Source organism: Rhinolophus sinicus, linkage group LG12 (assembly GCF_036562045.2).
Source record: "Rhinolophus sinicus isolate RSC01 linkage group LG12, ASM3656204v1, whole genome shotgun sequence".
NCBI classification, from domain to species: Eukaryota; Metazoa; Chordata; class Mammalia; order Chiroptera; family Rhinolophidae; genus Rhinolophus; species Rhinolophus sinicus.
This window is the reverse complement of record NC_133761.1, coordinates 5,763,290-5,775,955: the sequence shown is the minus strand read 5'-3', so window position 1 is coordinate 5,775,955 and position 12,666 is coordinate 5,763,290. Positions and strand designations below refer to the sequence as shown.

The 12,666-nt window shown below is 52.3% G+C and overlaps 1 protein-coding gene across 2 annotated transcripts in view; it reads right to left on the bottom strand.

Annotated features, from left to right (window-relative positions):
* The window catches only part of ST3GAL1 (ST3 beta-galactoside alpha-2,3-sialyltransferase 1), a 67,391-nt gene extending 56,271 nt beyond the window's left edge, over positions 1-11,120 (bottom strand). Inside the window, exon 1 of one of the 2 annotated variants that reach the window (XM_019724187.2) lies at positions 10,982-11,120. The gene's annotated coding sequence lies outside the window, so the exon portion shown is untranslated. Of the gene's footprint in view, positions 1-10,872 lie in introns of both variants that reach the window. The other variant, XM_019724148.2, reaches the window with a different exon arrangement.
* Between the last annotated feature and the right edge of the window lie 1,546 nt (positions 11,121-12,666).

Here is a 12,666-nt window from a genome sequence, read left to right as displayed (position 1 = left end):
GGGAATGTCTAAAATGTGACATTCGGTCTTAGGTGTGTCGAACCTGTGTCTAGTGCCCGGGGGTCACACCCTAGCTTTGTAAGCCCAGACAACTTTCCCAGCCTTACATTCAGACAGTTTCACAGAGCCCCACCCTACCACCTCTTCCAGGAAACCTTCCCTGGTTGGAAGTTCCATGTGAGGAAGAGGTTACTCATCCACAGAGGTGCCTGGAGGTCAAAGACCACTGTGTTGGACAGGTCTCGCCATCCCTTGCAGCGTTCAGGCAGATGCAGGATAAACAGGTGGTGGAGTTGAAATGAGAAAACTTAATTCAAGGGAGGCTGAGCACGCGGGTTTGTATCTAAACATGAACGATCATCATCATCATAGCATGTACTTAGCCAACACTTATAGGAGTTTAGGAGTCAACACTTGGGGTTCCCTAGAAAATCCATCAACTAAAATTATTTACTTTGAAACCCTACAATAGGACAGAGGCACACAGTACTCTGCAGGGCACTCACTGTTCTAAACACTTTCCAAGTATTGACTCCTTTAGTACCTACCGGGAAGTAGGTACTATTATTATCCATATTTCATAGATGAGGATATAGAGGCACAGAGAGGTTAATCCACTCACTCAAGGTCACACAGCAAGGAAGGGGCAGAGCCAGTGTTTTTATTGAGTGAATCAGGAGATGAATAACTGAAGTTTTGGAGTAGGCTAAGGCACCTTGCAAACACTAGGACGGCACAACTCTTTCTTATTTCAGACTCCCTAAACGTGCACCCTCTGTGACTTTGTTATCATTCAGTGGACTCACACTCACACACACACACCTCCTTCCCGCCCCTTCTAGTAACGGTTACAGCTTATGACACCAGGGCTCATGTTCAGAGAAAGAGAGAAACCTTCCTTTACTCCATCCCAGGGGCAGCTTCCCGACCACGCAGAGGTATTCCGAAATGCCAAACTGTTTCCTAAACGTGCCAGTCCTTTTCTCTCCCTGTTTGTCAACAGACATCAGTTGAATTGTTAAGGTCCTATAGCGCCCAGATTATTTTGCCTGAGCCCAGTTTGTTCCCTGTCGTAGGCAGAGGCAGAAAAGTAGCGGCAGGCATGATGGTGGAGCCAATTCTTTAAACCATTACGAAAGGCATGGCTTTCATTTGAAATTTCTATTGGGAGGTGGCACACAACGTCGCTGTCTCCCAATCTCCCTCTTTCGTTTTAATTTCCTTTCCTGCCCAAAGATTGAAGTTTAATATTAAGATTGTGCTTTGGAGACAACCTGGAATACTCCCCACAAGGCCGTTCTTTTTGGCGGCAGCTGATCTATTTCCCAAGCAATGGTCTTTATTCATCAAACTCTCCACCAGGTGGTAGGAGCAGTAGCGTTTTCAAGTAAGGAGAAGCACAACACACCTTTCTCTCCATCGTAAAGATGTGATTAAAAGGGAATTTTGCAGTGTGGCAACAGCGACATCCTAGTCGCTTTACTTGAAGCAGGTGCCCAACAGGTACCTGTCTGGGAAGCTGGGTGATTTAAAAGCCTGATGACGAGCTTCCTGCTCAGTCCTGTCTGAGCCCCTGGGAGGCTCAGTTCTTCCTCAACCCCCAGGCAGTCTCGGGCTCTCCCAATTCCATTTATGCCAACAAGCCAAAGGATGAGTTCTTGCGATCAGCATTGCAGGGCGCGACGAGGCGATCCAAAACTCCAGCCAGACGACCATGGGCTACAGTAACCCATCCAACTCACCCCAAATGGTGAATCAGGGAACGGGCTCAGGGCCCCAGCGTTCCGGAGGACGAGGCTGCTGGTGGACTTGGGACACAGGATGTGGAGAGAAATCAGGACCTCCTTCCAAAGAGGCTGTTCCTGAACTTGGGTCCATTGGCCACGCCCACTGGGTGGGACGGCACAGCAGGGTCTGGGCTTGCGGGCACATACTGGTTGTGACCAGTTTCTTATCTGCACCGCCTGGGGAGGTAGTCCCACCCTTCCAGGTTCCCCAATCTAGAGATAAGGATGGTCCTGGGAGTGACACAGCCTGGTGCCTGCGTTCTCAGCCTTTGGGCAGGCAAGGAGCAGTTATGAATTCTGGCTCTGCCACTTTCTGGCTTATGTGACCTTGGGCAAGTGGCTTAACTTCTCTGGGCCTGCGTTCCCACATCTGTAAAATGGTGCTAGGAAAAAAGTTCAGACAGTGATTTTACAGGGCTGTTGTAGAGACTGGGGATTTAATATTAATTAGAGTAATGGGAAACTACGATGAAGAGAAATGTGCGTCCTGGCCCAGCCACGATGGAAGAGCCGATGGTAGGGCCGGGTACCCGGGAACCCAGAGACAGCCCATCTCGTAGGCTCCACAGTTCAACTCTTGGGGTTTTCTAGAAAATCCATCAACTAAAATTATTTACTTTGAAACCCTACAGCAGGACAGAAGGCACACAGCAACCTCTTTGCTGGCTGACAGTTAATCAGTTTATTATTCCCTCCAAAAATGTGTAAGATTTGCCGTTCCCAGACTGCCTGCAATCACCAGGGCTTCTCTTCCGGCTCCTTCCTCTTATGAGTCCTGTTCCTGCCTTTGCTCCTTGACTTTGACTCCCTGTACTAGTGGATTTCCACCGGGACTCCCACGCCTGTGAGAAAATTTACATGCAAAATAAACTAAACAGCAGGAAATTACCTAACGAAATGAGTTATTTGTTGACAGCTCCTTTCTTGAGCTGCCTACCTGTTCTCACCTTGGCCCCTCCCCTAAACCTGGACTCCTGATATTAACACTGAACCAAAGGTCTGGCTCATCCGTACCTGGTTTACGCGAGCTGTGGTTGTTCTGTTCTGTTGTGTTGTCTTGTGTTGTTCTGTTGTGTTGCACAATGATGTGTTCCCTTTATTTCGTGTGGTGTTATGTTGTGTTGTCATGTGATGTGTTGTGTGATGTGTTCTTGCCTTGTCTTGCGTTGTGTTATGTAATATTGTGTTGTTACATTACATTGTTATGATGATAAAGGTTTGGCTCCTTAAGTTGACTCTAGGATCTAATTAGGATGCCGAGACTGAGATGTATGCCCTTGGTCACTGTTCTAAGTCTCAGCCCAGCAGATAGAGGGAGCATGGGATGGGGTGGGGTGCAAACAGGGAGGCCCTGTGGGCCGGGTGGAGGGAGGTGGCTCCCCCAGAGTCAGCGGCCTAGACCTGCCCTTTCCCAGGGACCCGCCCTGGGGTTGACCAGGTCACCTCACTGAGTTTCAACATCCTCATCTGTATAGGTCAAGCTGAGAAGGGCGGGTGGTGGGTGGTGGAGCTCTGAGGGGTGAGCTGAGGAAAACTTGTGAGGGGCTGCCAGGCCGGTGGGAGTGTGGGCTTATTCCTTCCCCAGGATGACCTACTTCGCACGAAGGTAATTTCAGGCATCTGGACAATCTGGGTCGAGAGAGGCAGTGTGACCTTGGGTCAGCCACTTCTTGGCACAACAGGGAGGACAGTAATCCCAGGGGAGCACAGAGAGCAGTTGACCCGAGGGCCAAATAGTCAGCGCTGCAAATGCCAATGGCTGTGAACGCAGAGGTCAGTGTTTCAGAAGCTGTCTTAGCGGTCAGACCACTGGGAGTCCTCAGAGGTCATAATGGCAACAGCACGCTACAGGCAGGGAGAGAGAACGCAGGCCGCTGTAACGCCGCCAAGAAAATTCAGGGGATTTATTTTGGGCTCTGGTGGAGTCTTCCAAGAAAAGAGGTCGTGTGTGTGTGTGTGTGTGTGTGTGTGTGTGGTGTGTATGTGTGTTTTCTTTTCTTTTCTTTTCTTTCCATGGAGCCTTTTATTTCTGAAAAGGTAAATGCCCAATTTGATGGATTTTCACCTTTCATGTGGAGTTGTTTTAGGCTTTTTGAGCATGAAACAATATTTTGGAGTCATTCCATTTTCTCAGAGAAGTAGCCAGGTTTGCTTTGGTTGTGTTTTTCTGGTTGTATGTTTCTCAAGAGCCCTCCGCTAAGTAAATATGCTTGAAGGGAGTTTTTAAGCCAGTCTGGACTGTTAGCTCAATGCGGATTCAAACGGATTTCTTTTCTAATGTAGCAAAACCTATGGAAATGATCCTGTTTGGGTTTGAATTTGTAAAAGGCATCTGGTGAAATTCAGAGAAAGTATTTTCTTGCACAGCAAAATGCAGACCATCCAAAAGTCCTTTCCAACCTCCTTTTTAATTCTGCCAAATAATTTGGAATTCATATTCTCTTTTCAACTTCTCTGAATTACTGTAAGCGATCTTTAACTTGTATGCTATAGTCTCTTAAGGGCTCCAGAAACAGACCTGGTTAGATAGCTTTTATGTGTTTTGGAGGAAAAAAGGGGAGAGAGAGAGAGAGAGAGAGAGAGAGAGAGAGAGAGAGAGAGAGAGAATATGGTCCAAACATCCTCAGGTGTTTTTAGAAAGAAAAAAAAAAATGTTTTTAATCTAATAATATTCAAATAGTATTATTTGGGTATTGAACAGGCTAAAAGGGATCTGAGGAAGCACAACCCACCCTTCCACCAACGTTCGCAGAACATTTGTTGAGTGACGCTGGTTTATTTTCACATCAAGTATATCATCACCATGACAAATAAGGAAATCAAGACACAGAAAGGTAAATAATTTCACCACTGAGTCATAAGTGATAAACCTCGGACTGAAACCTGAATACTTAGTCTATTCTGCTTCTCATTAAGAAGCTATTGAAAAAAAAATTAAGTGTCTTAATAAGAACATCTTACACGTGAGGCATTTATTTTATTAGGGGTGACAGAACACAATGAGTGAAACCTGGAGCCTCCACCAGGTGTGTGGCTTTGGGCAAGAGAGTCTTCTCCAGCCTCTGGCTTCTTGCTGCATTTTGGGGTTCTTTTTCCCCCCACTACCCCCCACCCCAGGTGGGCTCAGCTCTTGGTGGCACTGGGATTGTGGAGGGCAAGCAGGACAGAGCAAGGTGGTAGGTTTATCCTCCTGGTTCCTCCCTGCCAGGTTGAAGAGTGAGGCTATGTCTCTCTTCCAGAGGCTTCTATCAGCTCCTACTGACAGGCTCTAGCTCTGCTCCTTCCCCTCGCCTATCCCCCTTCAGCCTCTTCTGGGTGGTTTTGACTGGGCCCAGGTATGGCAGCACCCCTTGTTGAGTTCCCTAAATACTGCCCCCATTTCTGTAAATGCTCCCTGTGTTAAACTCTCGCCTCAGTCTGAGTGTGCGTGCTTCCAACTGGAACCCAGAATGAACTGATGTCTAAAATACTTGCCACTCTACCGGGCACACACTAAACGCTCCTAAACGCTTAATAAAAGAGTAGAGGCTACTAAACGTACTAAATGCCTCATCCTGTAGGCTCCTCCCAACTCTCTGCTCCAGGCAGAGTGGGAATTTACACTGCCATCTACTAGTTAGGAAATGGAGAGTCAACGAGGTTAAGTGACATGCCCCACAGTCCCCTGCCAGGAGCAGGTGGAAATGGATCGGGACCAGAACCTCGGAATTCTGAGTCCTAGGCCAGTGCTTTCCCTACCTGGGTCCCCCTGACTCTGTCTAACCCTTGTCCCAGGGTTAACCGTAACAGGCTGAGTCCACTCCAGGTGCCTCCAGCTTTGACACGTTATACCTGTGTCACACAGAAAGGGCTCAGGGCACTGAGCACCCTCCACCAGTGTACTCCACCCAGGTGTCTTTGCCTCTGGTAATTCTGTGTCCTCCAAGAAAAACAAAAAACAAAATCTTCACAAGTTGTACACAACTCCCAGGAATGAGAAAAGCACGCTGCCACTCCTACCCAGTCATTCGGCCTTGCTCCTTCCAGGAGGGGTTATTAACAAACTGCTAACCCTAAAACCAACCTGTATTTCAAGTGTTTTTTCCATGACCTTTCCAGAACTTTCCACCTTCAGTCAACGCTTCTATTTTCCGCATGCTCTGTCCAGCACGCAGCACTTCCTCTTACTACCTTTTGCACACAGAATATCAGAAGGCTCTGGAAACCCGGCCCCAGGAGGGGTATTCTCCCATGCATGATCTCGGTTAATCCTCACAGCACCCCAATCACAGCGGGTAACTACCCATGTGCACGTCAGCTCTGGCCCACGGAGGCGCCGGGCTTGCCCTGCTCACACAGCTAGCGTGTGGCGTGTGCTCCTGAAACCTGGGCCCTTTCCCCACACGCTGCCTGCCATGCTCTTTAACCCCACTCTCCCAAATCAGCTATTTAAATCTGAGATCAAGTATCAGGACAAGTGTTACAGATAAAGCCCTGGATTTTAGTTTCTTAAAGCAAAAGCAGCCATTCTCTATCGCACATGCCCTCATTCTGAAGCCCACCACCTTCAGAGGAACACAGAGTTCAGGGACCTGTGCTCTGGCTGAGCAGCAAGAATGGATCCCATGGAAGCAAACCAGAGATCAAGACATAGTGCAGGAGACGGGGGCCACAGCACAAACCCCCAGTTCCCTCACCTCTGCAGAACCATGCAGAACAGACCGATGCTAGCTAAGCTGTTGCTCTTGCTCAAGCAGCGCATGCACCACTGTGACCTCTGAGGGACAAGGGACAGGACAGACTGCATGTTCTTCCATCTCTGTATTTCCAGCACCCTGCATGGTGCCTGGAACCTAATAAGTTCCTGATAAGTGTTGGTTCAACTGAAATCCAAACAATTTAACCAACAACAAAACCCACAGAAACAACAAAAACCCCAGGCTTCCCAAGGATGTTAGTTTCAATGAGGAAACAGAGTGTTTCCTTAAGTGTGTGGAACAGAGTGTGGGTTTGGAGAAGGGGCAGGACGGAGGACTTTGGAGTTTTTGAAACTAGCCTCTGTTCTAGATCACTCTTCATCACCATAAGTCCTGTGATTTCCCAGCTGGGCCTCAGCATTTTTGCATTCAAACGAGAGTTGAATAAAATGATTTCTAAGGACATTTTCAGCTCTTAGAGTGGGAATAAAATAGGTCCCGGTGAGGTCACTATGGTTTGATGTACAATAGGCATCATTTGAGAGTCCCACAAATGTCACCTCAGCTGTCATGTCTCAGGCCCCAGAGTCTGAAACTTCTGGGCCAGCTCTCAATATCCAGTGCGGAGAACTGCTGGAGAATGCCTGAGCTCCACGAGGCTAGTGCTCCACCAGTGACAGGGGAGGTGCACTGGCACAGGGTGGGCTAGGGCTGCCTGTGATGCCTGCAGTGCCTGGAGGGTTCTGAGGATGGAGCTGGAGGCAAAGGCAAATGAGGTGGGGGCTGCCTTCAGAAAGAAAGGCTTTAATGTCCTTCAGTAGAACTCTGAGCCTCTCATTCCGCAAAGCAAAGCGAAGCTGAGACCCAGTTTCAAAGTGCTAGCCCTGGAAATAGAACTGAGGGGCTCGCTGAGGCCCAAGGTTGGGCTCCTTCGCATAAATCAGAACAGGGGAGAGCTCTCAGATCATCAGGGGAGGGGGAGGTGAAGAATGGGGGGAAGGGGAGAGGAGGGTGCTGAAGGTTCTACAGGGTTACACAACTGAACAAAGTATATCCAAACTCTGTTTCCCTGAAAATAAGACCTAGCCGGACAATCAGCTCTAATGCGACTTTTGGAGCAAAAATTAATATAAGACCCGGTCTTATATTATAGTTAAATAAGACTGGGTCTTATGTTATTTTTGCTCCAAAAGATGCATTAGAGCTGATTGTCCAGCTAGGTCTTATTTTCAGGGAAACACGGTATATAAACCTTATTGTGCCCAGGCCAGCCAATCCACCAGCTTCGCCCAGTCCCATGTGTGTGCATATATGCATTTGGACTCACTGGGAAGTAATGTAAGGTTAAGATGATTGGTGGATTTCATTTTTCATTTTCTTGGTTGCTTTTGTGGTGTGTGTGGGGTGGAGGGGGGCAGGGAGCTGGGGAGAGGCAAAGCCCTGTCCAAATATAATTCCTTTGAGTCAGCAGTTGCTACCTGGCAAAGGACTCAATAAGGTTAACTGACCAGCAGACTCAGAGAAGCCCCTTCCAGGGGGGCTGCCAACAGCCTGCCTCCAAGTGAAGTCCTGGCCTGGTGGGGGGAGGGTCGCTGCTTGGTGGAGAGGGGAGACAGAGACCTACTTGGCACAAAGCCCCATACAACCCTGAGGATCCAGGACCCCATCTCACCATACCTAGGGAGCCAAAGGTTCCCAAAGGCCAAATCTGTGCAGGTCCCCAATGTGCAGGGGTGCTGGTGACCCCAGCCAGGGGAGTGCCCAGCCTGCACCTCCAAGTGAGAACACAGCCACAGATCCCTGAGGTTAGCAAGTAGGCTGCTTAGAAGTTAGCTTTGGTTTGCTGGTGCAGGGCTTTCAGGAGCAGAACCCACAGCCCTTAAAGAAACCCTCTGCTCTCACTTCTGGGCAACCCTTCCTGTTTTTCTGGGAGCCTGTACTTGACCTGGGCGCTAAGGCCTGCCAGCAGAGTGAGGGGAGAAGACCCTGCTCCACCCAGGCCCTGGCCTTGCCCCAGCAGTAAAACCTAGAGAGGAAATGCGGGTCTAGCAAAATGCAGGGACAGCCATTTCCAGGCTTGTGGGATTGTTCAGGCTTGGGGAAGAAGACCCCCTACTCATTCTGTCATTTATTTATTCAGCAAAAACATGTATGATGGAATTCCTTTCCCCGATATACATATATACACTTACATTCACACAATTATATAATATTTATTCTTATAGCTGTAAGGTATAGATAGTAATGATCCCATTTTACAGATATGGAAACTGAGACTCTGAGAAGTTAAATCTCATGCCCAAAGTCAGGGAGAGGGGGGGGGGGAGAGAGAAGAGAGAGACAGAGAGAGAGAATGGGAGACTAGACGACTCCCAACTCCACACCCAGATCTGGGCAGGGGTCATAGAATGGTGAACTCGGGTTGGTCTTTTCAGCCAACCACGGATTTCAGAAAATTGATGCGCCACGGTGTTTGGGTGCAGGGAGGCGCCATGAATGACCCTAGGCACCCTGCAGCTGGCGCCTTTTCCCTACCGCGAAGCCAAGCGCCAGTTTCCACAACAACCGGCAGGGGGCAGTGCACCTTGCATTTTATGAACCTCTGGGGCGCTCTCTGGGAAAAGAAAACCACGAGGCTCCGCCAGCAGCTTCTAGGAATCGCCCAGCTTTGAGCCCAGCACGTAGTAGGTGCTCAAGGCACGCCCAGAAGCTGAAAGGTCTCGACTAGGTAGATTAATATGTATTCAATAGCTGAAATAGGTCGGAGAAGGAGACGTCTAGGCCCCTGCCAGTACCTTCCATCACAGAGGCCATTCCCAACACTTTTTGAACCTACTAAGTGCCAGGAGCGGTGGAAATGACTGGGCAACCACGATCCCCTTTTATTTCGTTTACCACGCCGGAGGTATCGGCCTCCCGACAGTCCGCACACTGGCACACAGCTGCAGAACGAGGGTGGGCGTTCGCTGTCTCCCAGGGGAACCAACTCGACACAAATCAGCGGGGCATGGGGAACCGCAAGGGGGATAAGCCAGAAGAGGTGAGGGGTCCCTGGAGGTGGCCACGTGAAAGCCAGGCGGATGCCTGATGCGGCGATCCGGTGAGGAGGTCACTGCCATCAGTGTCAAGGCTGTCTCCCTCTGAGGGACACGCAAAGCCCGTGACTCGCCCAGCCCCCATTCACTCACACATTTCTGGACGCGCACGTGTCCGCTCGCCGAGCGCCCCCAACAAACCCGGTGCGTGGTAGGCACTGGCAGGGACCTTAGGGTAAGAGGGAAGAGAAACTCGGGGCTGCAGACAAGGAACAGAGCCCAGACGAGCTGGAGACCCGGCCACCGCGTTAGGCGAAGGCGCACTGGGGAGTTTGTGCCAAGCCGGGGCGCCCCCTCAGCCCTCAACTCAAATTCAGCAGCGATTCCTCCCTCAAGGTCACGCTCAAGCACATTCAAGCTTAGTGAAAGGGGATGAAAGTTGCGCCACCGTCCCAGGTCCGAATCTAACTGTACCCCCAGCCGGTCGCTCTGCCCCACAACCACCGCTCACTACCCTCTTGCGCTCTCCAAAGGAGCGGCCTCTGCCCTGCGCAGGTCACACACCCGGAGTTGCTAACTTTTGCAGCAGCTGCGGCGCTTCTTGGGGTTAGGGCGAACTCAGAGTTTCGAGTTGCCACCAGCGCCACCCCCGCCATGTTCCGCTTCGCCCACGCCAGTCCCTCACTGCCCACCACGCCACATCCAGCTGCCCCGACACGGGTGCCAACTTCTCCACCGTATCCCGAGAAACGCGGGCTGCTGGCGTCCCTGGAGGCGATGGCCACCTCTCGGATCTGTGCCTGCTCGCAGCGGATTTGGAGGCTGGATCCGGATACTGCCCCGCGGCCGCTGAACCAGATCACTCGCGGCCTCCGCGACCCCGGCTGGGCTCAAAAGCGCAGGAGCCCCGCCGCTAGTGGTGCTCCTCCAACTGGCGGCCCCGCTGGCCGCTCCGCCCTCCCGCGGCCCAGACACGGGAGATTCCAGCCGGGCTCTGGGGTGCAGTGTCACTAGGGCCACCCCAGGGACCGCTCGCTGCACGAGACCCGGCGTAGGCTCCCAGCAGTTGGTCCAGTAAGGGTTGAAGACAGCGGAACCCGAGCCTCCTCCTCGACCTCCTTCCTCTCCCAAAGACCTGGGTGACTCCGGGGCGAGGGAAGGGGTCGCCCTACGTGTGTCTTACTCCCAGCGCCGGGGGTCTTGGGTCCCACGTCCACTGTCACACCCTCCTCGAGCCCTCCCCACCACTTCTGTTCCTGGGTCCTGGCAATCACCCCTCCACTCGGAGAACACACACGAAACTGCCTGAGTCCCAACTCGGCGGACGCAGCCCCCGCGCACCCCGGCAGCGGTCGGCTAGGCGCGCTCACTCACCGCGGCTGGGGACACGCTGGAGTTTCGGGGCTTTGGGGATGAAGAGGTTCGGAGAGTGTCCCGAACGCTCGCCTCCTTCCCAGCTCACATCGCCCCTTCCTTCTCTCACCTCCTCCTCTTCCTCCTCGCTCTCCTCTTCCTCCTCCCTCTGGTCTTTGTCTTTGCAAAGTGTCGAAACTGTCTGGCATAGTGGAGCTCCGCCGGCGGAGGCTGGAGCCGGGGAAGCGGGGAGGCGGGGTGAGGCTGGGAGCGGTCTCGGGAACACCTTCCCCCGGGTGTAACGGGAGGGGCAGGCAGGGCGGCCGGGGCCGGAGCCCGGACGCCAGAGCAGGGCGGGCGCCTGGGCCGCGCGGCCCTCCCCTTCCTCCACCCAGCGCCCGCCCCTCGGGCCCGCGCTCCCTTTCTCCCCGCCGGCCTCCCTCCCACCCGGGCTCCGCTCGGCTTTCCTCTCGCTTGGGGCTTCCTGCAAGACGAATATAGAGCTCCGGAGCCACGTGTATCGCAGCGGGGTCGGCGGAGGCCCGGCTGGGGAGACTCCTGAGGCTGCTCCGGGACCGGATCGCGGCCCAGAGAGGGGCGCTGCAGGAACAGCTCCGAGATACCTCTCTCCAAGGCCCCCGCCCTCAAGCTGACAAGGCTGGGGAAGAGCGTTCAGGTGGCCCAGGGCTTCATGGGGTCAGCTCCGGGGAGGAGGCAATGGGCGCCCACCTAGAGGACGTGGGGGCGTCCTGAAGAGCCTCAGTCGGGTGCAAGGTAGCAAGGGGCTGATCCCCCTGCTGGCGACGGTGCAGAGTCGCCGACGTGATGAAGGGCGCGGGACTCGAGGTGGGATTTAAGGAGGGGGAGGGAAGAAGCGCGGCGGGGCGAGGGCGCTGGTGAGGCCCAGCCCGACCCAGTTTGGAGCCACCGAAGGGCCACCGCGAACAGGCTCCAACCCCGGGCCGCCTGCCGGTCACCGCTTCTTCCAGATGCGGAGGTTGTAGCGCGGTCTGGAGCAGGGTGAGCACCAGGCAGGGGGACCCCAGGTAGTGTTTGGCTCCAAGGCGGCCTGGTGCTGGGGCTTCTGGGACCGGACCCCCTTGGGAGATCAGGTTTCTGGGGTTTTTGCCTTTCCTTATAGGAGAGTGAGGAGGTGGGAAATATCTTGCCCAATGGCAGAATGCCAGCCTTAGAGGCTAAATGCTGGACACAAGATTTAAGAGACATTAAAAATTCTGGTTGTACAGGTCTTATGCCCTGACTGGACTTGACCTCTTGCAGCTTTTCTGAGGAATGCTAAGAGAAAAGGAGGTGCAGTTTGGCCTAAGGGTCAGTTAATTCTTCCAACTTCCATTGCTCCAGTGGAGTGGTCAGCCTTTTGCAGAGGCAGAGAAGAGAGCTTTCTAACCCATCTTTCATCAGAGAGACACTGCAGTATAAGGCTTCGGGCCAGGACGAATGGATCAGGCTTCTTGGTTGACATACTGCCCTGCCACTCAAAGGATGTAAGATCTTAGATTAGTTAGGGAATCTCTAAGCTTACTTAGCTCTGTTGTTGAATTTCCTCATCTGTGAAAACGGCCTAATAACTGGTCATCCCATAAGATTGTGATGATTAAGTGAATTCATACATCTGTACCTAGCATAGAGTAAATGCTCAATAAAAGTGAGCTACGTCCACAGTGGACTTTGCTAGTACTGGTCCCTGCCTACAGCACAGAGATGGTCCGTCCTTGAGGATGGGGTAGAGGTCTTGGGGAACACTTCTGGGACTTGCGGGAGACAAGGAGAGATATTCAGAGAAGACAGAAGTGG